At 43.1% G+C, this 24873-nt stretch overlaps 1 protein-coding gene across 1 annotated transcript in view; it reads right to left on the bottom strand.

The window, feature by feature from the left end:
* Positions 1 to 24873, bottom strand: part of TRHDE (thyrotropin releasing hormone degrading enzyme) — a 3000980-nt gene that overhangs the window by 1073612 nt on the left and 1902495 nt on the right. The gene's annotated exons all lie outside the window — the stretch shown is intronic.

The following is a 24873-nucleotide window of genomic DNA, read 5'->3' as shown; positions in this document are numbered from 1 at the left end:
AATCTGCAGCCAACACACTGACACAGTAAAATAGATGCAGTTTTTAAAATTTTTTTATTATCTTTCCCAGAGGATAACAAAAAAAAATGTATTCACTTGTGACTCAAAGCATTAATGGATAATATTTGTACCATAAACATTAAAACATGTATTGCAACTGTATGGGAGCGAGGGGTCCTCAGGCCCCCTCGCATCGTACGCTCCTCAGTACAAGGCTTGGACCACGTGCCTCCGGTAGTGGGATTGCCCCTTGCCCTTATGTAAAGTTAACCACGAATAACTGCTGCATTGATGGGACTACCGAGCAGGACACGGGGCATCCATCTTTTGTGCCCCCTTTCGACTCCATCTTGGCTAAACAGGCCTCACTGCGATAGTACAGCAATGCTCAGCTCCCCTTTCCACCACAGCAGCCAAGGACAGAGACACACACACGCAAGGCGCGCAGGCAGCTGGCTGGCTCCCACCCTTGCACTCCCCCTGCGAAGGAAAGCTCTGCGCTTCCATTCTCACGCTGAAGCTGGAGAAAGTTGCAACAATCAATATGCTACAGTTTTCTTCCTCTGAGATCACTGTTCGTCTGAGAACCGGCATGTGAACCAGGATGAGCTAAGCACTTTCTGCTCGATTCGTCCTCATAAATGTGCAAGCCACCCACCCCCATTAGAACAATTTATTGCCATCCTGACCCTGCACCCCCTGTAAGGTATTTCTTTCAAGTTCCAGACCCTCGCCTGTGCTGCGAAACCCACCCAACACACCCACTACTAACCTTAAGCATTTTTATTACAATATATGTTTTTACTTGTACTAATGAGTTTGAAACCTAGAAGAGATGCGAAACATAGCCTGATTCTTTTATATGCTCAATTAAGGTCAAGGCCTTCAATTAAAGCCACAAATGTCCCAATTGTCCTGACAATAATCATTGTGTGTAATTTATGTAGAAATGTGACAAGTAGCATAAAATGTTTTAAATAATTTGTTATTTAGTATGTAACCTGTTAGCTTAGGTAGTGACCACAGTGACCGGATCCTGACCTGCATGGAGCACGAGATGTTTGACGTCCGTCAGCTACTCAGCCAACCAGGAGGAAGAGATGCTACCCACACCTACAGCACCACACCATCTGGCCAATCGGGTCCATTTAGCATTTTTTGTTAGAGTTACTTTGACTAATATAAATATGAATAAGATGTAATGAGAAGGGAGAGGTTTTTTTTTGGGTTATTTCCTAGCTGGAGAAATAAACCATCCTTTGAACTCTTGCAGCCGGGTCTCAGTGCCTCTTTCCCCGACAAGGGGTTTTGTCTGCTATTTTATTTTTTCTCTCACACGTAGTAAGACGGGGAAAGGCACCTACATTTTTGGTGACCACCGCAACGTGATTTAGAGAGGTGCCTTGAGGCCTGCGCCGCCCGGCAGCGAGATCCAGGGCGCCCCCCAGCAGAACCATCGCCTCCACGGTTGACCAGACTGTGCACACCAAAAAGAAAGGGTCAAGGGTTCCCGGTTGACGAATACCCGATCGAAAAAGCTGCTCGCCAAGGCAGGCCACGGCTTGGTTGGGGGACAGACCTGAGCGAGGTCCGGCCGTGAGTGGCGATCCTCGGAGTACCTGACTGAACACGTGGAGTCCCGGTTGCAAAGACCCCAAAGGAAGGTAAGGGGAAATACGGGAAGAAGGGAATTAGCAACAAAGGGAAGGTAGCCAAGAATAGGGTCTGCGTGAGTGACGGTGAGGCTTTTCTGATCTATCCGTTATATGGCCATTAGGTGTTGTAAGAAGTGAGAAGAAGAAGAGAAGTGGTATCCTAGCCCGTAGGGGGTGGAAGGCGGTGTCGTGTAGCATTTGTCCCGACCAAGTGCAGAATAAAGATAAAGAGAAAAATAGTAGGGGTCTCGTGTAGGCTCAGAGTAGTTTTTAGAATATTCTTTTTCCGTGGAAGTAAGAAATCTTGAGACATAATAAAGGTGAAAGAGGTGGGGAGTGAATGCGAAATAGTAGGTAGTATAGGGAAGAAGAAAAAACAGGGACAGTAACGGGAATAGGGAAAGAACAAACGCGTGCAGGCAGTGCATGTGTATGTTGCATTATTATATGTTTGTTGGTCTGCTTATATGTATATGTCTTGTTGAACACGCTAAAGTATTTTAATACAAGTAATTTGTAATTAATATAAGGTAAAGCAGAAGAAATAAACTGAGCGGTGATCAGGTAACACCTCTCAAAAAGCTAATGTGACAAATGATAATTGTAAGCATTGATAAAAAAAACATTATTTCCACATATTGTAACTGACATACTTAGTTAGAGGTGGGAAGAGATTCAAAGGTACTAGAATACACAAGAAAGGAAAAGAAATATTGCCATGTGGGGAGTAACACCACTGGCACATATTTGCCAGCACCTTCCACTTTATAGCGACAGGATACAGAAGTATCACAATCAGTGGATCACTGAGATAAAGAGAGACGGGGTTACACCAATTTGGCCAGAAGGAGGATCAGTTGACAAAAGAGTGTTGGACCTAGTATCAACACATTTGCTAGCACGATACAAAGGGAAACAGTTACAGAACCGGAGAGAAGTGTTAGATCTATGGCGAATGTTTGAGGAAGTTGCCCCCACGGCAGAGGTAGGTACAAGCCGAATGACAGAAAAGCAGAAAAACCATGAAGAAGTAGACGGGACACCAAAAGGGGAATGCTCAACAACTACAACCGAAAACGAAGTAACAAAAATCTATCCCTTAATGACTAGGCCAGCGGTAGGGTTTAGTGAACCCTGTATATACCACCCACCGCCACTGCTCAGGGCTGGGCAACATCCCCCGAACCTCCACCATATGACAAAGGAGGCCTGTATGGCCCCACAAGTGCGCCTCCTGTGGACATAGCACGTTTAACAGGTGATTTGAACCATCAGCTAGCACACGCACAAATGGAAATAACACGGTTAAGAGCTTTATGTGACAAAGGGCAAATGCTGCCAGGGGGAGGGGAGGTACCCCCGCTGTCACTGGCAGATCTCACACCCCCGATAGGGGCAGCAAGCAATGCAACTCCAGCCGCCTCGGTATCATGGCAGTCTGTAGTATCGCAAGGGACGTCATCGCAGCAGAGGCAAGAACAAGAGTGGCAGTCAGGACAGTTCCTGTTCCAATTGAATAATAAGCCAGTGAGAATTATACGCGCAGATACACCGGCGAGTCAACAAAGTGGAGACCAGGGTGAAAGACAAGGAAGTGAACCCAAGGAAAACTGGGAGGGTAACAACGAGCTAGAGTCAGAAATAGAAGAAATATGGGACGATTTAGATGAATACGAAGAGGCAGCTGCCGCGGAGGGTTCCCCACTGCCAAACCGCCGTTACCCAGACACACTATCGCCACCATTATGGCAACGTAGATTAAGACAACGAACAGGGAGGATAGGAAACATACTTTTAAGTAAAACGAAAAAAGGGAAGATGAGCAGAACAGGAAAGAAACAAAAACTACAAATGCCACTGATACATAAAGGAGCAGGTAGGCCAAATTACATTCCGTGGGCCCAAATGGAGAAAACCAACTTGTTAAAACTCCTCCCCCCGCTGACGGGAGGGGCAGGTAAGTGGATACATGTATTTGAGAAGAACACGGCAGGTGTGCCGTTAGCTATAGGTGATATAAAAAGTCTATTAGTTTCAGCAATCAGGGACCAAGCAGACACAATCTGGGAAAGGGCAGGGTTCCAGGGAGTACGATGAGCTGTGACCGACACAATGGATCACCATTTAACAATGTTCGCGCACAAGCGTGGGATGCATTGCGGCGTGCATTTCCAGACGTTCCAGGTTGACATGTAGTGATGCAGTGCACGATGGAGGAGAACGAGGATACTGCGTAATTCATTGTGCGAGTGCAAGATTTATGGAGAAGCGAAACTGGTACGGCATGGAATCAATCAACAGCTTTATTCTATTTTATCATTAAAAAGAGGTTGCCGAAAGAGGTGCAAAAGGCCTTGGACAAAATAGCTGGGATCGAAGCCAAAGGGTGGCCTGAAATTCATAGCATAATTGTACACCACTGGAGGAGGATCAAAAGGAAGCAAAAGGAGGTCACGCAAAAGAGGCTAGCTGTCGAAGCAAAATTGGTACAGACGAAATTAGTGAAGGTTGCCGCCATTACTGCTGGTGCAACAGCAGATAGAGGAAACGAAGGAGAGGAAAACGCGGGAGGAAGGCCCGTTGGGATAGCAGCGCAGTAGGTTGGAGAAGATCAGGGATAGTGGAATGGAGAGGAACAGCCATGCCAAGGATCGCAGTGGCAGAACAGACCGGCCCAAGGAAGAGGTGGGTACCGCGGGCAAAGGGGAGGATACGGAGGAATAGGAAACAGAGGGTATGGTGGGCAAGGACCAAGGGGCGGACAACAGGGGTCATGTTGGAATTGTGGACGATGGGGACATTATTCACGAGATTGTAAAATGCGACCATCAGGGTATTTTCAACAGCAGCAACAACAGCCCGTGAACAATGAACAGGGGTGGGGCTGCCCACACCCAGGTAGCCCTTGTGGAGCTCCAATGGGGAGGGGAGGGACAACAGGATCAATACTGCTATGAGCCCCAATGAGCCCCAAATGCAACAGAGACAGCCAGCCCCACAACAACAGCAACAGCAGCAGCAGCCACAACAGCAAAACGCACTACAGCCCATGGTGAGACAAAACCCAGTGGGGAACATAAACAATAACCCTTTTGCAGCGGCCGCAAACAGTGCCCCTGCACCATTCTGCGGTGTAACGGTTGTGGGTGACAATGTTTTTTCAATGCCAGGTCAGCAAAGATACCAAGACTAGGACAGCCCACAGGGAGCACTTGCGTGTCCAGTCCTATCCACCACACAGAGTGCAAATGAAGAACCACTAGTGGCGACAGAGACAGGAAACAAGCAGTTTATCTTTATGGTAGACTCTGGAGCAGAATAATCATGCCTCACAGAAGGGCGGTTTCAGCTCTCGGGAAGAAATTTGGAGATGCAGGGGTTCTCTGGGGCTATTTTAAAAGTTCCCTATACAAAAGATCTTGATGTAACAGTGGGGGGAAAAAACAGTGCGTGCACCCTTGTTGTATTACGAAGACGCGCCAATCAATTTGATGGGACAAAACCTGCTCAGTAAGTTAAACATGACCATAGCCTTTACTGAAAGAGGAATAGTGTGTTCGACGCGAGGGGTATGCCCCGTACGGGCACTCTTGATAATAAGCACGAATACCAAGGAAATTGCAGTAGGAGGGATTCCCATTGACATGGACATGTTCGTCTATGGAATATAGGCATTAGCCCGAGTAGTGCCTGAAATAACACAAAAAGAGTGGAGAATACCATCCGACTTCATATTCCGCCCAATCACACCAACAGATGTAGTGCCAGGCACAATTATGTCTATAGACATCGAGGCAGTTCAAGTTTCCAACAAACGCATTGTGGTCATAGGCCTGGACACGCAAGGACGCGAGTGGAGAAGTGTGCTATGCATAGAGCCAAACATAATGCTAAAAGATATTACTGATGAAGAATTGTTTACTGATTACGAAGGGGATGGAGAAATAATAAAGGAAATAAGCATACCACGTGACATTATGATTCAATACAGAGAAATACACAACCCACTCATGGCTGACATAAAAGCCCCACTGACAATATTTGAAGAAGACATGGCCAGGGTAGCACCTGAAATTTGGACTACAGGACCACACGGTGTAGGATTGTTGTTCGAGGTAACTCCCATAAAAATAAAACTGAAACCAGGTGCCCACCCACCCAGAGTGAAACAATACCCAATATCCAAAGAAGCAGAGGAAGGTATTAGAGAAACAGTGAATGCACTCCTAAGCCAAGGTATCTTAGTGCCATCAACTTCCCCGTGCAACACAGCGATTTTTACGATTAAGAAAGCAAAAGGAGGGGCGTGGAGAATGGTCCTGGACCTCCGCCCACTCAATGACGTCATCCAAAAAGAGTTCCCTTTAGTGCCTAACCCGTCATCAATATTGTGCAGTATACCAAAAGAGGCAACTTTCTTCACTGTCATTGATCTGAAAAATGCCTTTTTCTCTGTGCCACTTGCACCAGAGTCGCAGTACCTTACAGCTTTTACATTAGGAAACAGCATATATGAACATTGCAGACTCCCACAGGGGTATTGCGAGAGCCCAAGCATTTTTAACAGAGTACTACGAGAAGGCATTGGCAACATAGATGTCGGGAGCACCATTATACAGTACGTAGACGATTTACTCGTCTGCAGCAAAACAGAAGAAGAGTGTAGAGAAGATTCGATAACACTGCTTAACGTATTGGCTGCCAAGGGATACAAGGTGGACAAAGGAAAGTTACAATACTGCCTTGCTGACGTTGTGTATCTTGGCCAGCAAATATCTAAAGATGGAAAAAGAATACTACCAGACAGAGCAGCAGCCATTCGACACATTAACATACCAAAAACAGTGAAGGACATGCAGAAATTTCTTGGCATGTGTAACTATTGCCGAGCGTGGATCCTCAATTACGCAGCACACACACGGCCAATGCTACAAGCACTGAAAGAAGCACACAAGAACAGGGCCCCAATAAAATGGACACAGGAGACAATTGCTCAATTCTCTTGATTAAAAGACCTTATTTCCGGCCCCCCCGAGTCTTGCAAATCCAGATTATGAAAGGGAATTTTTCCTGTTTTCACACACCAATGGAACATTGATGACAGCAGTATTGACACAAAAGACATTGCTAAGCCAAAACCATTAGCGTACTACAGTGGAATATTAGACCCAGTAATACAGGGACATTTTGCTTGCGAACAGGCCCTCGCTGCAGCGGCCTTCGCCATTGAGAAAAGTGCCATAATCGTAATGGGATGTTCAGTGACGCTATATGCGGAACACTCGTTATTTGCTATCTTGGAAAGATCAAAATCTACCCTCACAACACAAAGAGCCTCTGCTTATGAAATAATATATCAGTCCAAATGTACATGTGATCAGATGCAAGACAGTGAACCCAGCTACCGTCAGCTATGCACAACTGAGGATTTACAGGAACACGATCGTAGCACATATGAGGGAGAGGGCGATGACATTCCCAAAGCAAGCGAAAACGCCCTTACAGAAGGAGAAATGTATTTCATAGACGGGTCAGCATCCATAAACTCAGAGACAGGAGAGAAACATGTGGGGATGGCGGTAGTATGCATGGAAGAAGACACATATGAAGTGATTGTTCAAAAATGCCTCCCCTCACACTACTCTGCACAAGCAGCCGAACTGACTGCGCTAATCAGCGCGTTACACACAGCCAAAGATTGTGCCGTGACCATATATTCAGATTCAGCTTATGTCACCACCACAGTTCACTCAGGTCTATCATGTTGGCGAAGGAGAGGGTTCAGAAGAGCAGACGGGTCCCCTGTACAACATGCCACGTTGCTAAATGAACTAATAGAAGCTTTAGCAGAACCATCGGTAGTAGCAGTGGTTAAATGCCAAGCCCATACCCATAACACAGACACCGTCTCATTGGGGAACGCGGCAGCCGACGCAGCAGCGAAAGAAGCCTCGTACTTCAATAAGACACCAACATCAGAGTACATTGTAAAAACAACCACAGCAGAACAACCAGCAGAAGCATACAATAACATGCCCATAGCACAGTTGATAGAACTCCAGAGAAGGGCCTCAACGGAAGAGCAGGAGTTGTGGGGCAAACGAGGGTGTAAGCAATCAGCCACAGATCTCATTTGGAGACAGGAAACGACAGGCAAGGTAGTGAAGCCCGTAGAATTATTAGAAGCAGCATTCCAACAACTGCATTTTCCAGCTCACGTTGCAAAACAACACATTGCCTCAGATATTCATGAGGATTGGTTTGTTCCTAATCTACACGAATACTTGACTAAATTTGTGATTGAATGTACTACATGCCAAACTTACAATTCAGGAATGACATTGCGAACTCTGCGTGGCACTTTGCCACGTCCTACAGGTCCATTTAGAGAACTACATATTGATTATGCCGATATGGGAGAAAGATGTAACGGAGCAAGATACTTGATTGTGGTGGTATGCCCTTTTTCACGGTGGGTAGAAGTGGGCCCCTGTCCCCATCCTGATGCAAAATGTGCTGCCAAGTTCCTTGTGCGAGATGTATTCTCACGGTGGGGAATCAGTGACGTGATCCGTTCAGACAACGGCACGCACTTTGTGAATGACCTTTTCAAAGAAGTAACCTCCCTTCTGGGGGTGAAACACAAACTATGTTCGATTTATCATCCAATGGCCAATGGAGTTGTGGAGAGGATCAACGGTCTGCTCAAAAGCAATTTATCGAAATTATGCAGCACGTTGAAAAGAAAATGTGTATATTGTCTGCCCCTAGCACTGTTCCAACTCAGAAACCAACCATGCAAGGATCATCATTTAAGCCCGCACGAAATCGTGACGGGAAGGAGAATGCACACACCGCTCTCCCCTGTTAGGAGGGCATCTGATGCGCACAGGGCTGCCACAGTGCTGGAAGAAGAGTTTAAGGAATACGTAACACAGCTAATGCGCGCAGTATGCAGCATAGCAAAACAAATTGTTTCACCATTTACTGAAGATGTAGCAACAGACACCTCCATGCCGACAGCAGACAGCCCGGAGGGGCCTTTAATGCCAGGGGAGCAAATTCTTGTTAGAAATTTTGTAAGAAGGTGGAATTCACCAAGATTTCATGGTCCATACACAGTGGTGTACAGCACCCCAACTGCAGTTAAAGTTACGGGGTTAAAGTACTGGGTGCACCTCTCAGACGTAAGAAGGGCACACAGTGTTACACCTCCCCAAAATGAAACCGACTGTGTGGATGCCATCACTGGCACAGGTTGACATGATGAAAATTGCAACTTGGACAGGGAAAGTATAGGGGAAAAGCAAAGGTTTTACATATTTTGTCTCTCTCTCTCTCTCTCTCTCTCTCTCTCTCTCTCTCTCTCTCTTTCTTTTCTTTTCATATAAATTGTGTTGTTTTTTCTATTTTTTTCCTCCTTTATTCCATGATGAAATGAAATGGAATTATTAAATGCCTAACTGAGTAAAGAAATGGAAAAGAATGAACAATTGCAATTATGTTTCTTTTCATATGACTTAACAAATTTGTCTCGCCCACATAGGTTCAACATGAGCCAATGCGACGAAATGGCTGAGCAAGCTGAAATGTTAGATAGCAATAGGGATACCACTAGGGCCAGTAGATTAAATAATTTGGAATGTGTTATAAAATATGCTGCCATATTATTTGCAATAATGATGTTTTATCTTATTTGGTATAATGTTGTTTTATATGTGGCAAATGAAATGAACAAAGGGGTGAGCGGAACTGATATGAGAAAACCAGGGTCTAAACTAATATGGACTGAAGCAACGGCTATTTTGAAGGACACTTATAACATTGAATTGAATAGTAAAAATATAACTTTGCCCCTTGAACACTTGCACGTAAACAAAACTGCTATTCCATTGTTGAATAATACTGGAGCCAAGGAAATAGAGCTTGGAAGGACTGTAAATGATGATTACTATTGGTTAACTAATTCCAGAAATACAAGCATGCGTACACACACTGCACCAGAAACCATTACTGAATACACACATGTCACCATGAACAACATAGATGAAGCATACTCTAGAATATTCCCGCTGCAATATCCACAAGTTGGTACCCAATTAAAAAACAGAAGGAGGAGAAAAAGGGGGGTGGGAAAAAATAGATACGATATTTATCATAACCTGGGGTTAGATGAAATAGAGGACCCCCGACACCCTGACCAATCAAACAAATGGTATTCAGATATGAGCACTGCAGCAAAGCAAGCAAGTAACGAAAGTTGTTACGTGTGGTCACTTATTCCTCACACAACTGGAACCCCAAAAATGTTAATCCCACAGGAAGTACCCTTGTCTGAGGCCCAATGTTTGATTCATCTGATGCTGTGTAGAATAAAAAAGACATTTCAAGCACACACAGTCACTATGGAAAAATTGGAAAACGAGCAAACTTGCACCAGCAGACAACAAGGAGTAATCTGCCTCCAGGAGCCGTTTTTCGTTATAAAAGGCACAAGATATGCAGATGATAAGTGGCATGATGAAACAATTGAATGCAAAGCTGAGGGGTTTTCGAGGGGTTTTCGAGGGCTGCCAGATGAAACATACGAATGGGCAAAGGAAACGTGCATCACCAAGCTGACATGGGTCACACCCCTGGAGAGACCCATAAAGATTCAAAAGGAAATACTGCACGAACTTAGCTTCCATGGAGAAGGGAAAGTGAACATGGGAACCGTGCGGCAGTGCAATAAGACTTTAATAATGCCAGTCATGAAAAAAGGCACTGCTGCATTAATGGACATATACTGGATCTGTGGCAAACAAGCTTACCTGCATCTCCCAGCATCCTGGAGGGGCACTTGTGCCCTAGCCACACTTCACTCAGCACTAATGGTGATACCAGAGAGCCATGTCCAGTTTACAGCAAGGCCTTCGGCTGACACATCGACAGCAGGCCAATCGACTGACACATCGGCAGCAGGGCAATCAGCTGAACCATCGACAGCGCCCGATGAGACAATCACAGAGCCCCCAGCATACAAACTATTGTCAGAAGAAACTTAGAAAACCAAGTTGTCACGCAGAAAAAGATCCAATTATATTTCGTCCAAATCGTCAGAACTCCTTGCTAAAATCCCACAACAGTATAAGCTTTTCTCATCTGCAGAAACATTCTTTGCATCGTTTCTAGCACCAGGCGTTCAAGCAAGGGCAAACGCGAAATGGCTGCAGAGAACACGCTGGGAACTCATCCAGCTGGCCAACGACACTGAAGAAGGATTCAACATCATAAAAATAGAGCTCCGTGCACTGCGCCTGATGACAATGCAAAACAGATATGTCTTAGATCTTATCACAGCGATGGACGGTGGTGTTTGCAAAAAAATTGGGGGGGCGTGTTGCACGTTCGTACCAACTTCCGATGCTGATAACGGGACAGTACTAACCGGAGAATACACCACACCACAATATAGGATGACTGACATCTATAGACAGTATGGGGACGTGGTCGATAATCTACATTACACTACCATTAGAGAACCAAAAAACTTGCTGTGGTATAACAAGGTCTGGATAGATTTAGATGGGGATGGTGGGATATACTTAATGGTCACCCCAGAAGAATACGCAAGAAGAGGTAACAGCTTAAGAAGTGTGTGTAAAGCATGAATGCCAACAAAGCGTACACCTGCTTGGGATGAGGCTGTGGCTGAAGCTGAGCGCTACCGAAGGGAGAACGGAAAGAACGAGATAAAGTAGTTTGTTACTTTAGATGAAACGAAAGGGGGGAATGTATGGGAGCGAGGGGTCGTCAGGCCCCCTCACATTGTACGCTCCTCAGTACAAGGCTTGGACCACGTGCCCTCGGTAGTGGGATTGCCCCTTGCCCTTATGTAAAGTTAACCATGGTTGACTGCTGCATAGATGGGACTACTGAGCAGGACACGGGGCATGCATCTTTTGTTCCCCCTTTCAACTCCATCTTGGGTAAACAGGCCTCACTGCAATAGACAGCAATGCTCAGCTCCGCTTTCCACCACAGCAGCCAAGGACAGAGACACACACACACAAGGCGCGCAGGCAGCTGGCTGGCCCCCACCCTTGCACTCCCCCTGCGAAGGAAAGCTCTGCGCTTCCATTCTCACGCTGAAGCTGGAGAAAGTTGCAACAATCAATATGCTACAGTTTTCTTCCTCAGAGATCACTGTTCGTCTGAGAACCGGCATGTGAACCAGGATGAGCTAAGCACTTTCTGCTCGATTCGTCCTCATAAACGTGCAAGCCACCCACCCCCATTAGAACAATTTATTGCCATCCTGACCCTGCACCCCCTGTAAGCTATTTCTTTCAAGTGCCAGACCCTCGCCTTTGCTGCAAAACCCACCAATACACCCACTACTAACCTTAAGCATTTTTATTACTATATATGTTTTTACTTGTACTAATGAGTTTGAAACATAGAAGAGATGTGAAACATAGCCTGATTCTTTTATATGCACAATGAAGGTCAAGGCCTTCAATCAAAGCCACGAATGACCCAATTGTACTGACAATAATCATTGTGTATAACTTATGTAGAAATGTGACAAGTAGCATAAAATGTTTTAAATAATTTGTTATTTAGTATGTAACATGTTAGCTTAGGTAGTGACCACAGTGACCGGACCCTGACCTGCATGGAGCACAAGATGTTTGACGTCCGGAGCTACTCAGCCAACCAGGAGGAAGAGATGCTACCCACACCTACAGCACCACACCGTCTGGCCAATCGGGTCCATTTAGCATTTTTTGTTAGAGTTACTTTGACTAATATAAATATGAATAAGATGTAATGAGAAGGGAGGGTTTTTTTGGGGTTATTTCCTAGCTGGAGAAATAAACCATCCTTTGAACTCTTGCAGCCGGGTCTCAGTGCCTCTTTCCCCGACAAGGGGTTTTTTCTGCTATTTTATTTTTTCTCTCACACGTAGTAAGACGGGGAAAGGCACCTACACAACATAGTTTCGATAATGTCACCATGCTTTTGTCCTTGACTTAGGATCATCTTTTAAGCTCTGAGTATATTTATTGTGAAATGAAAAATAATTGAGTAATATATAATATTGTCAATCCATTTAAATTATCTTGAGTTACTCTTTTTTATGCACTCTTTTCAACAAGGATGGTGGTGCAGAGATGTCTTTTTTTTATTTGTATCTATTGAGCAGCAAGGAGAACTTTGACAAGACGTTCTATGCTTATCATATACTGACGGAAAGCAAGAAGGTGCAGCACTGCCAAGACACAATAATAGACGTACAGTTAACAATAATTACAGTATTCAGTAGTTTACAAATAGCAGGCAATTGTCATATTCAGTATATGCATGAATTTACAGGAGATGGCAGTAGATGGCGGGGCATAGGGACTGGGGCTTACCATTTGCAAGCGTGCTGTAGGCTTGAGCAATGTTACATTTAATTATTGTTTCTCAAAGTGCAGAAGTGGTTGTCTTCTGTGCACATTTTATTTTCCATGTATGCAACTGACTAACTAGTAAAACAATTTGTAAGCATGTGTAGTTAGTGAGCTATACTCTCTAAAGAGAACTTAGAGGTGAATTTCCTCCTCCCCAACATCTGCAGTTCTTTACAAATCAGTGCAAAAGGTGCATGTTTCCAAATAAATAGGGTAAACAAAGATTTCATATGTGAATATAAAGAGAACTCATCAACCAGTTCAAGATATCAATTTTGCCACAATACGGTTTATGGTCTTTCCATCGATGGAAATGCATTGAAATGCAAATCCATCGATGGAAATTCATCGTATGCTAAGCAATCGAAATGCTATATTTTACATGTAAAAGTGCATATCCATCGAAACCTGTCCATCGAATAGAGAAATGGACACGTTTCGATGGACATGGACTTTTAAATGTAAAAAAAGCATTTGGATGCATTTTTTTGTAACATTAAAATGTTACATGGAGCTGCCCAGTGCTGAAATCTTCGAAGGATGTTGGCCTTGGCCAGCCTCATTTAATGCGTCATTGTTTTTTTGGGAGGGGGTTCCCTGCCCCCAACACCCCCAACTCCCAAGACACCACCTCCCTAACCCTAACCCTAACCCTTGCCCTAACCCTTACCCTAACCCTAATTCTAACCCTTGCCCTACCCCTTACCCTAACCCTAACCCTAACCCTAGATCTAATACTTGCCCTACCCCTTACCCTAACCCTTGCCCTAGCCCTAACCCTTGCCCTACCCCTTATCCTAATTCTAACCCTTACCCTACCCCTTACACTAACTGTAACCCTAACTTTAACCCTTGCCCTAAACCTTGCCCTAACCTCTACCCTTGCCCTACCCCTACCCTAACCCTAATTTTAAATGTAAAAGATTCATCGAATATCCATTGAATTTTATTCAATGAAAATGCATTTCGATGGAAAGTATTTTTGTTGAATAAAATTAAATGGAAAGGTCTTAGATGAATTTGATTTCGATGTAAAGTCTAGATACCCCACAATACCTAGCAAAAGTACTCCATTGCCAGAAAAATGTGTATGCACAAAAACCATTGTATGCTTGGTATAAACAATAGTTCTAGTTTTGGCTATTAATTTGTTGACACTGATCAGAGACAATGCAGAACATGTTTTAGGCCACTGGAAAAGAAACACTTATGTATTACAAAAACAAATGTTGCTTGTTACAACTGATGTGTCTGGCAAAAAATGCAGACATGATAATTACATCAGAATAACTGCACCACAGAGTATGATAATCTTAATACCTATGGCTCTAATTACAACAACATTACATTGTTCTGTTCACAGAACAATGACAACACTTAGTCAACAACAGCTTTACAGCTAAAAGGCATGAACACCACCCAACAGTATTCCGTACAAACAGAACATTTTGCCCAACAACACAATAGGAACAACAAACAAGCCAACACAAACTCGGAACATAAAGAACAAATCTGCGCCTACCCCTGTTTCTACTCCCACAGTTCCACTTTCATTTTTGAAACAGTGACCAGCAGAGCAGTGCCATAAGAAGGAGCTAAGGTAATATTACTGCCCGATTTCAAGAGGAATTTGTAAGAAGAAAGAACATCTCTTTGGCAAAGCTAGTTCCATTGTATTACTCCCTAATAGATCATTTGATTCTGAAGAGGGAGCGTAACCTGTTCAGATTCCTGCAAGCAACCGTAACATAGAAAGTGAAGTGACTAGGCACATCACACAGCCTACAATTGTTTTCCCCACCCATCCTCCCCACAGCCTATATGAAACTGAGTAAAACCCTCATTGAGATTTCTTAATGAGCCCCTTTGAAGCAAATCACAAATATGTGCCTTTGTAGTTAATAGCAGTAATGCTCTGAGGTACAATAGATCAGTTATCATTTAAACGGGATGCATGGGATGCTAGAGGCACTAAAAACAGAACACATGATTACACGGAAACCCCTTAGCAGCTGAGCATAGCATGAAACAAGTCTTGTTTCCTGGACTGTTACAGTTTACTATCCTTTCATGCAAATAAACAACACATTTCATTCACTGTACTGTACTGCACAAATACCTAATTTGGTTTTTGAAAGCTGATGATTTGTTCTTCACCCCTAAGGAGGAGAGTTTTCCTGTACCCCTCCTCCCACAGCCCGGATCGTGTGCTGGCCTCCAATAGAGGTTGACAGATGTAAAGACTGGAGGGGGTACTTCTGCCCCCTATATGGTAGGGTAAAGGCACAGAACAACCCCAGCAAGGATCTCAATCCCGTAGATATGGACGAGCAGCCAGGCATAAGCTTTCAGGAGGTGATGCAGGCAGGTTCTTAAGTACAGTGTTTTCCCAAAGCCCCATCAAATTAATGTCAACACACTATGTTGGTGATAACACAGCTTCTTTATATAAAATAATATTCAGCTATGTACACATATAAATGATAACACTTTGTACTTGGAAATACTTATTCAAAGAATGGTAAATATTTACACTCTATGTGGTACCACACATTTCTTAAATCTAGTAAGAACTGCACTAACTGCAGACAGTTTAAAATGGCAGGTGAATTCTTATAATAAGGTGTAACCAGCATGAAATAGGAAAGCAAGACAGGTTAGTTATGAACAGAGGTAGATTTCTTCTTTCTTTAGAGTAATTCTGAGTGAGGATCCCCCCCACCTGGGCAACCTGTAATAGAAATGTTAGGAGTAACTTATGTGGTCTTTCACAGCCCTGTCCAATATTGTTCAATAACGTGCTTTCTTTTAAAAGGTGCTACCACCACAAAGTACCTGAGAGGCCACAGGAGAATAGGATCCAAGAGTTTCCCAGCTTTACTTGATGATTCCCTCCAAGGATGGACCCCCTTTGGAAGAAGGACCCACTGGGATGCTGAGTCTAAGAAAAAAAGGAACCAAATCTTTTAAAATTGCCGCACTTTGGCTCCTCGTGGTGCTCTCCTTTGGTCGATGATTTCTCTGATTGTATAAATCCTGTGAAGAAGAAACTTGCTGTGGTCTCCTTTAAGGCTTGCTGGATGAAGATAAGACCCCTGGGACCTTTCAATGACTTCTGGCGGAGACGGGTGCATAGGTCACTTTTGGTGTCGTGTTTTGGAATATTTCGGTTTTTCCAACTTTTGGTTCTTCAGTGCTGCAGCTGCAACACAGACGTCTGGATGGCTTCTGGTGACCTGGACTCGCCCCCTGGAGTGGACCATGGACATTCACCAAGTCTGCACTCTCAGGACATCTTTTATAGCATCTGGTAGCAGGAAAACCACTGGCGGACCTTCCATGGCACCTAACGATATATATTACGAATATTCCTAGGCAGTTTGGAACTTTTGCAGCTCCGGGTATCCAGCAGCACTATTCTAGGGTACCCCCTTTTCTGGGCAGTAGACAGAAACATCTTCCAGCGGTCACAAAAAGTACGTCTGGATCCTGGGTGACACCAATGCATTTCTCAGGCTCAAGATGTCCAGCACTCCTCTTCTGGACTTCAAAAGACCCCTTCTCTGGACAGCAGGCATAAAGGACTGGCTTTGAAGATACTTCGATGAAGAACAGCAGTTTTGAACGATGGTCCCTTGTATCTCTGGGAGATTAAGTTAGTCAGGTTGAGGAGGGTGTCAGGAAATGCACACATTTAAAGACTACAACAATGAATTTAAAGGAGTGATTCTTCATGAAGAGCCATACTAAATTGATGTGGGGCACAGCAGTGTTTGAGCATTGCGGGAAGTTACAATGTTTGTGAGTAGCAAAGTGCAGTACCTTGTCAAGCATGGTGAAGCAGTAAAGATGGAGCACCATGAGGAGGCTGGCACAGTTATCCATTCAGCTGAGGATAAGGGTGAAAATTAGTGTCTTGGAAGAGTAGCATTTGTAAGAGGTTGAGTTCAGTATCTGATGAGTAAAAGCAATACATTGCTGTCATTTGAGATCACTTTTGAAGGTAACCTTGTGGTCGGAGGTCATGGGAGATAAGTGAGAGTATCATGGGCAGGATATAGTAAAAGGAAAGAGGGATGAGGTGCTAGTATCTGGAAAGTAGATATGCCTCAGTTTTGAGGGTATTGAACATCAAAGAGTCACTTACCATCCATTGAATTGAATTGAATTGAGGTATTTATAACGCGCAATGGACAAATTAAATCGTAACTGGGCGCAGATGTATCAATTGACATTTGTCTATGAACGGGCCACTGAATCTTATGAGAATTACTTAGCAAACATACTCTATAAAAAGCCTAACAGAACAGATAGGTCTTCACGGCCCTCTGGAAAGCCGAGATGGTTTGAATGTCATGGATTTCTCTAGGCAGTTTGTTCCACGCTCTGGGACCGCAGACTGTGAATCTGCGGTCCTCTTTATTCACACATCTTGTGACTGGTATGCAGAGCAGATTTTGGTCTGCGGAGCGCAGTTGTCGGGTGGGAATATACCTCCTGATTTTATCTGAAAGGTATGTTGGTTCTATCTTATTCACGCTCTTATAGACCAAACAAAGGACCTTAAACTCTATTCTCTCTTTTACAGGCAACCAGTGCACAGCGTTTCTCAGGATAGATATTAAGGCTGATTTATTTGCCCTGTACACCAGTCGGACTGATTTATTTTGGGCCAACTGCAATCTACGCAGTTGGTAAACTGGGATACCCGACAGCAATGGGTTACCATAATCTAGCTTCGAATTAACCAGAGTACCGATAACTACCGCTCTATCCTCATTTGCAATAAAAGGTCAAATATGACTCAATATGCGCAATGAATGGTATGCTGCCTGCACCTGAGCTCCACTTCCCATATTGTCCTCCCAAATTCAGCCTAAATTCTTAATTTTTTTGGAGAAATTCAACTGTGTCCCCAATAGACCTGGGGGGATGCAATTTCTTCTTCTGTAGATGGTGTTTTGAGGCAAATATGTTTACTTCAGTTTTGCTGGCATTCAACAATAACTGATTGGCACACATACAGCCCTGTAGTTCTTGTAGGCATCGTTCCACTATCTCGTATGTTTCCTCTTGATTCTGTATCCTCAGGAACACCTGAGTGTCATCCGCATACGAATTAAACTGTATACCATGCTTCCTCAGGATATCCATGAGTAGTTTTACATATAGATTAAAAAACAGTGGGGAAAGGAAGGATCCCTGAGGCAATCCACAGCTTTGTAATACTGAGTCCGACAGGAAATCTCCAAGTCGAACTCCTTGTTCTCTGCTGCAAAGAAAGGATCTAAACCATTGCAGGGCATTTACCCCCACCCCTCCTTCTTCCATCAGACGTCTCAACAGAGTCCCATGGCCACCGTATGAAAAGCGGCGGATAGGTCCAGCATAACCAGCAGGGACTTGCCCCCCTGATCCGCTGTTTCTAACAAATCATCCCCCACCGTTAATAACGCCGTCTCTGTCCCAAAACCTGGACGAAAACCAGACTGTAATGGGTCTAGCAGATTCTCCTGGTCAACATGGTTCTGCAATTGGGTGTGTGAAAACATGAAAATAATATGAGGCCGGGAAGCCCAAAAGAAACACACCAACACAGGTTACAAAGAACATACAAGTGCTTTATTTAAAAGCTACAACAGTTACCAAAGTCAATTGACAAACGGATAGCTATTCGGCTCTCAGAGTAACGTAACGAACTTCAACGAAGGTTCGATGCATTAGTAAGAGAGACCGTACATTGGAATACTTGGGTCTTTTATATGATTTGTCCAGCCCTTGGCCAACCCTCTTGCGGGTAAACCTTTCCTGGGATCGGGCCTAAGGGTTTCTAGCCAGGTCAATCCTATAATTTATGCGTTTTTGATCAGTTTCACTGATATAGTTGTACATTTACACATAGGTCAGCAATAGGACAAGGTCTCAGTTCGCGACCCCAACAAGTGGCCTGCAGGCATATTAATTATTTGTGTGTACGGAGGTCACAACGGCCAGAATCTTACTCAGAATGTCATTCGGCCTCCATTTTGATGTTCAGGGTGACTTCCACAGTACAAGAGAACCTAAAATGGCGGCTTAATCCAAGATGGCGACTTACATTACTTTCTCTAAGGTCAAGACCTTGCCGCAGAGTTTATTCGCATCATGTTTTAGACAACTTGGCGTAGGCCAATACACATACAATTGCTGCGATAGGAGGCATAATATTATTTCAATTCCGACAAGTGGTCACAATTTTTGACAAAATCCTGGAAGGCCATGGCAATCCTGCTATTGGCCTATAGTTCTGAAAATGTTTAGGGTCTAGGTTCACTTTTTTTAGCAGCGGTGTCACCACCGATTTTTTTTTAAATTGATGGTACTACCCCTGATATAAGTGATTTATTAACACATTTTGTAATAAATGGGGTAATATCTGGGGCTATTTGTTTCGCTACTGATGATGGAATGGCAAAGAGCGTATCATTAGTTGGCTTCAAAGCGGAAAGCAAACAACAAATCCTTTCCTTTGAAACTTCCGTAAATGTAAATACATTTTGGCACACTCCAATCTCATTGTGTACTATATGTTCTGGACTAGTCTCCTCAGTTATTTCCAGATCCTCTGGGGGATCTAATAATTTAATGCCCGAATTTTCTCTTGTATTAACATTATTTTATTCACAAAATAGTTATTAAATGCATCCGCCTGTGCTTGTGATGATTCTGGCGCTGCTAATGCACACCTACGGTTCGCTAATTGGGAGATTGCAGCGTACAGTTCCTGTGGTCTATTCATAACCTTATCAATTTTTCCAGTTATAAATTTAGCTTTAGCTTCAAGGATTGCTCTCCTATAGATTCTTCTGTGACCCTTAACATGTTCCAAATTATACTCTGTGCAATCTTTTTTCAATTTTTTCTCTAAGGATCTCACCTGTCCCCTTGCTTTAGTAAAATCAGGTGAGAACCAGGGGTTAGTGGGTTTCATAGGCTTTTCTTGTTGAAAAGGGCCTGTTTATTACATATCCTAGTCATAATTTCCGTTCCTCTATCGAAGAACTTCTCACATGGGAGAGTGTCCTCAATCTGTGCTAGCACATGTTTCAGTATTTCCCCTGAGACTTTTAGTAAATCTTTTGGTTTCTGTAACTGCTTCCTCCGACTTTCCATGTGCAAATCCGAAGATTTTTTATGCACTCTCATTTCAAATACTCTGGCGTAGTGGTCTGTCCAGGATATTGGAATTGTCTCTATATATTGAATTATTTTTCCTCGATGTAATAGAACATCAAGGCAATGACCCTGGTAGTGTGACGGGGATGATGCCAGGGGTTCCAAAGTATGTGCTTCTAGGATCTCCCTTTGATCTCTCCCATCTCCCCTAGTCATGTCTTCCGCCCATATATTAAAATTCCCCAAACATAATAACTCCTCATGCTTGCTCCCCACATCTGCCAGAAATAATTCTAGTTTTTCCGAGAAGGCCGGTGATGGGCCAGGTGGCCGGTACCCAAAAAGGACTTTTATAGTTTTGTTTGGTGAACACTGAATACAAGCATCCCAGATTAGAGGTTGCAGGTATGACAGTTTCAGAGGTGCCCTAATGATAACTGCAATCCCACCTCCTCTCTTTCCTGTTCTATTGATATGTTGTATCAAGTAGCCTTGTGGAACCAGGAGGTGAAACACAGCTTGCGAGGTCTCATTAAACCATGTTTCTGTTATAAATAGGCAATCCAGGTCCTGTGCCAAAATCAGCTCATGGATCTCTATTGCATGCTTAACACCTGATCTAACATTAATTAACATAGCTCTCAAAACTTGTATCTCATTGTGATCATTGATAAATGTGGATTCCATTTCCCTAACCCTTATAAACCCCAGTTTCCTAATTGTATCTAGTGTTCGTAATGATATGGACCCACCCTCCTCCCCCATTTCCATCAATTCTGAACTCAAATATCTAATCATGCTGTCATTAAATGGCAAGGCTCACCAGACTAAACACTTGATATATTCTTACCAAATGGGCTCAAAAAAGGGCATGGATTTACGCCACTCGCCACCAACAGTCCACTAACAGGCCTATCTTCGCATCAGCGTTTCACACTATCCAGTGTTGAATAGTGGCTAAGCAGTAAATTATGTGGAAAGAAAGCTCTGTGGTAAGGGAAGAGGAACAGTATAGTTCGGTGTAGCTGGTGCCATGGGTGAATCAATCAGCTTAAACAGCCAGTGGTTATGGCTTGTGTGGGAGTATTCTGTATGGAGGGATGGCAGCTTTGTGTTCAGCAGCTCACCCTCATAAGGAGAGCTGCTGATGTGTAGAAAATCAACCTGGGCGAAGTCTGCAGTGAAAATAAGTTCTTGCAAGAATCCAAGCTGCCGATGTCTACAGGATTGCCAAGGTTGGAACTTTATGGAGAGAGCTTAATGAGACACTCAGCAGGGATATCCTGCAGCTTCATGGGTTGATGCCGACTCTGTTACCACCTGATGTAAATGATGCAATTCACCCGGTTCACGCAAGTGAGCGAGCTTGTAAACACAATCTTTGCACTTCAGAGGAAAACATGTTGCCGATATTTGAAGGGGGGGATATTGACTCTGTTGTTCCTGAAATACAAATGCTCGATATAAATGTTGAACAAGAGATGCCAGAGATACTAAACAAATCAACTTTGTCAGATTATCCTAATCTAAATCCTTATGTACATAACAAAATGCTAGACCGCTCCATGGCATCACAAATATCAAATGTTATGCCAACTCTCAGACCCTCTTTTGGATTTAAAAACCCCATTACACCAGCATTCGAAATCTCTTTGGCGGCCATGAATACTGGCCTCTATAGCTTAATGAAAATGTATGAACACATGGATTCTAAAGTCGAACAAAACTCAAAAATATTGTTTAATTTAAACCAAAATGTCAACCAATTATTTTCTGAACTTAATCAAATAAATCTAAAGATTTTGGAATTGAAACAGGGAATACTGACTTTGAAAGAGCTTGGTGCTACAGTACTGGAGATTTTGCAGTCCAAAATGAGGGCTGGTTTAGGCTTCCAAGACTTCAAGTTAAATGAACCATGTTCAATGTTGGCCCCCTGTCTTAATCTAAGCAAGAACATAGATGTGGCTTCTAACCTCGAGCTGACACCAAACCCCACATATGAAAATGTGGACCCCCAAACAGTTCTGGCCTCTCAAGAGCCAGAGGATATTGAGATGCACGAAAAATAAATTTCTTCAGAATCCCCCAGAGATGAAACAGTGTATGAATTATTTAAACCCAAGAAAGTTATGAAAAAAAGTAATACTAAACAAACAAAAAAATCTAAAAATCGAATTAAATAGAAAAACGGAAGCCAAAATGTAGGGAAATGAAAATTTATCAAGGCTCTTACAATGCCTCTGAATAACAACAATATTAAAAAAAGGAGGAAAAGAAACTTATTGAACATACTCAGCTGGAACAAGAGGCAGAGCTGGCCCTAAATGAAAATGAAGAGCGGGATGAGATGTCACAACCACCATTCAACTACGAAGATCATACGAGCCTGCTAATGAACCTAACCACTCATTCTGTTATGATTGACTCATCTGATGTGGAAATGACATGCCTTTGCCTGTGAAAACAAATATGATAGACCTAGTGAACCCAAATACTGGATCTACGGGCTATGAATTTCCAACACTGAAAGAGAGAAGAATGAAAACCCTGGGTAAAGACAATCATGGAGCCAAACTCGACAAATGTAATAGTAAAACACCAAAGCCTAGACGTATGAATGGTAAAATTCATGAGAAAAGTGCTCATAAAGACAAAAAAAATTGTTGAGAAGAGAAACAAAGGGACGATGTGGATTTTCACTTGATAACACATTTTGTCATAATCATGCCTGATCGACGATATAGAGATCCATATCCCAACAGACACACCTTACTAGCAGCCTTTCACACCATGCCGTCACTATGCTCCATTCAAACTGGAGATATTGCGCCGGTTACCAGTACATGATGTAGACGGATGGATACAGCAACGCTAAAAATGCCCTCGTTAATCGTTAGACTTGCATTGTGGGCAGAAAAACAAAAAATATATGATAAAGGCTTTGTTATACATCTCAAACGAATTACGAAAGACTGACAAAAAGAACACACCCATAGCCGAAAGGTATACTATCCAAATACCCTTACTCCCAACTACCTGCCTTTGCTGAACAACTGCAAAGGTTTAAAGGGAAATCTAACACAAGACATGTTTTATGAAGAGGTGACTACTGTCTCTCCTACTAAGACAACTACAAATTGGGCATGGTTAACGAAAGCAACTCCCAAAACCAACCATGGCCAAGCAGAATAGATTGTAATAGTCAACAACAAGCTAAAATGAGGATAGCCATCTGGAACACCAGAGGTAATAAATATCTGACACAATTAGGCAGCAAAATTCTTTTAAAAACTATGGCCTAATTCTGATGCAAGAGACTTGGATGACATCTGCCTCGGCAAACCATCAGATTTGTTGGGTTCCTGCCCTACAACCCCATAAGGGCCAACATATGATGGTACTATTAGCCCCACTTAATATGAAGAGTTCATGGAAAATTACACAATGGATGAACCCGCACCCAGGACTCTAATTTCTAAAATATGAGACCCTGGTCTCTGACCACCCAATGGCACCAGAAACTGCAATTATCAATGCCTACTGGAATCCTGTTAATACAGCTGAAGATGAGTTCTGTAAGGATATTTGGCGTGTTACAGCACACAGTACAGCACTACTGCACAGGTAGCATTTTTTATTTGATGCAGCACCACCACATGAGTGTGGTGCATTGCTATATGTGTTGCCAGAGTAACATGGACATATAAGTAAAGACAGGCTATTCAGTCAAAAACGATTTTTACATATAAGATGCAAATCTATTTTTACAGTTAAAAGCACACATGTGCACATTCAAAATGCACACTATTTTTCACCTGAAATGCCTATGTTGCAAGAGAAACATTTGAAAATTAATAACTAACCTTATTAATAACTAACCTGACTAATAAAACTTCATTTAACATAACCCACTAATAAAAATGTGTCTCCACTGCAGAATTAGGCCTACTCTGAAAGTGAACTTTTAAACGCACATTCATTTTTTTTTCTCTGCTGCTCTGTCCACATAACTACAGGAAGCAAAGAGCTCGAAGGAACAGGAAATTAGTTTGTTATAATTGCCACTGTAGAAGTGAGCCATTGTGTAGTGAGGGAGGAGATGACATGATTGATTCTGATTGGAGAAGCGTCATAGCAAGTATCATGCTAGAGGCTGTGATTAGGAGGAGGAGAACAATCGAGATCTTGCAGAGCTAGGAGAAGGATCTGTTTCCTGGCTGGGGCATTCCTGCTGCAAAAGCTGAGAGTTCCAGGCAATAACCCCGGTTTGAGAACGGCTGACGCTTGTTCTCACTGGGGTTGATTTTCAAGGGAGCAAAATTCGGAAATAGAATACCCGGAGAAAACTCATGCTGAACAGATAAGGCAATTATAGAAGCGAGTGGGAGCTGTGCGAAAGTGTGCGAAACTGTGCAGTCAGTGTATTAAAGGGAGTCTCAGTCTCTTATCAGCATATTTAATGTTACCAATTGAATATATTCTCGCAGCTCTCTGTTCATTTTATCACAAATAATGTTGTACCATTTAATTTATTTCTGTAAAAAAAGTTAAACTGTGTTTAAAAGAAATTTCTATAATACAAAAATATTTGAAAACAGATAGCTAGTGTGTATTATTTC

The sequence above is a fragment of the Ambystoma mexicanum genome, chromosome 12 (assembly GCF_040938575.1).
Source record: "Ambystoma mexicanum isolate Mex_15411 chromosome 12, UKY_AmexF1_1, whole genome shotgun sequence".
NCBI classification, from domain to species: Eukaryota; Metazoa; Chordata; class Amphibia; order Caudata; family Ambystomatidae; genus Ambystoma; species Ambystoma mexicanum.
Note: the sequence above shows the minus strand (reverse complement) of the source record. Positions and strands in the feature narration are given on the sequence as shown.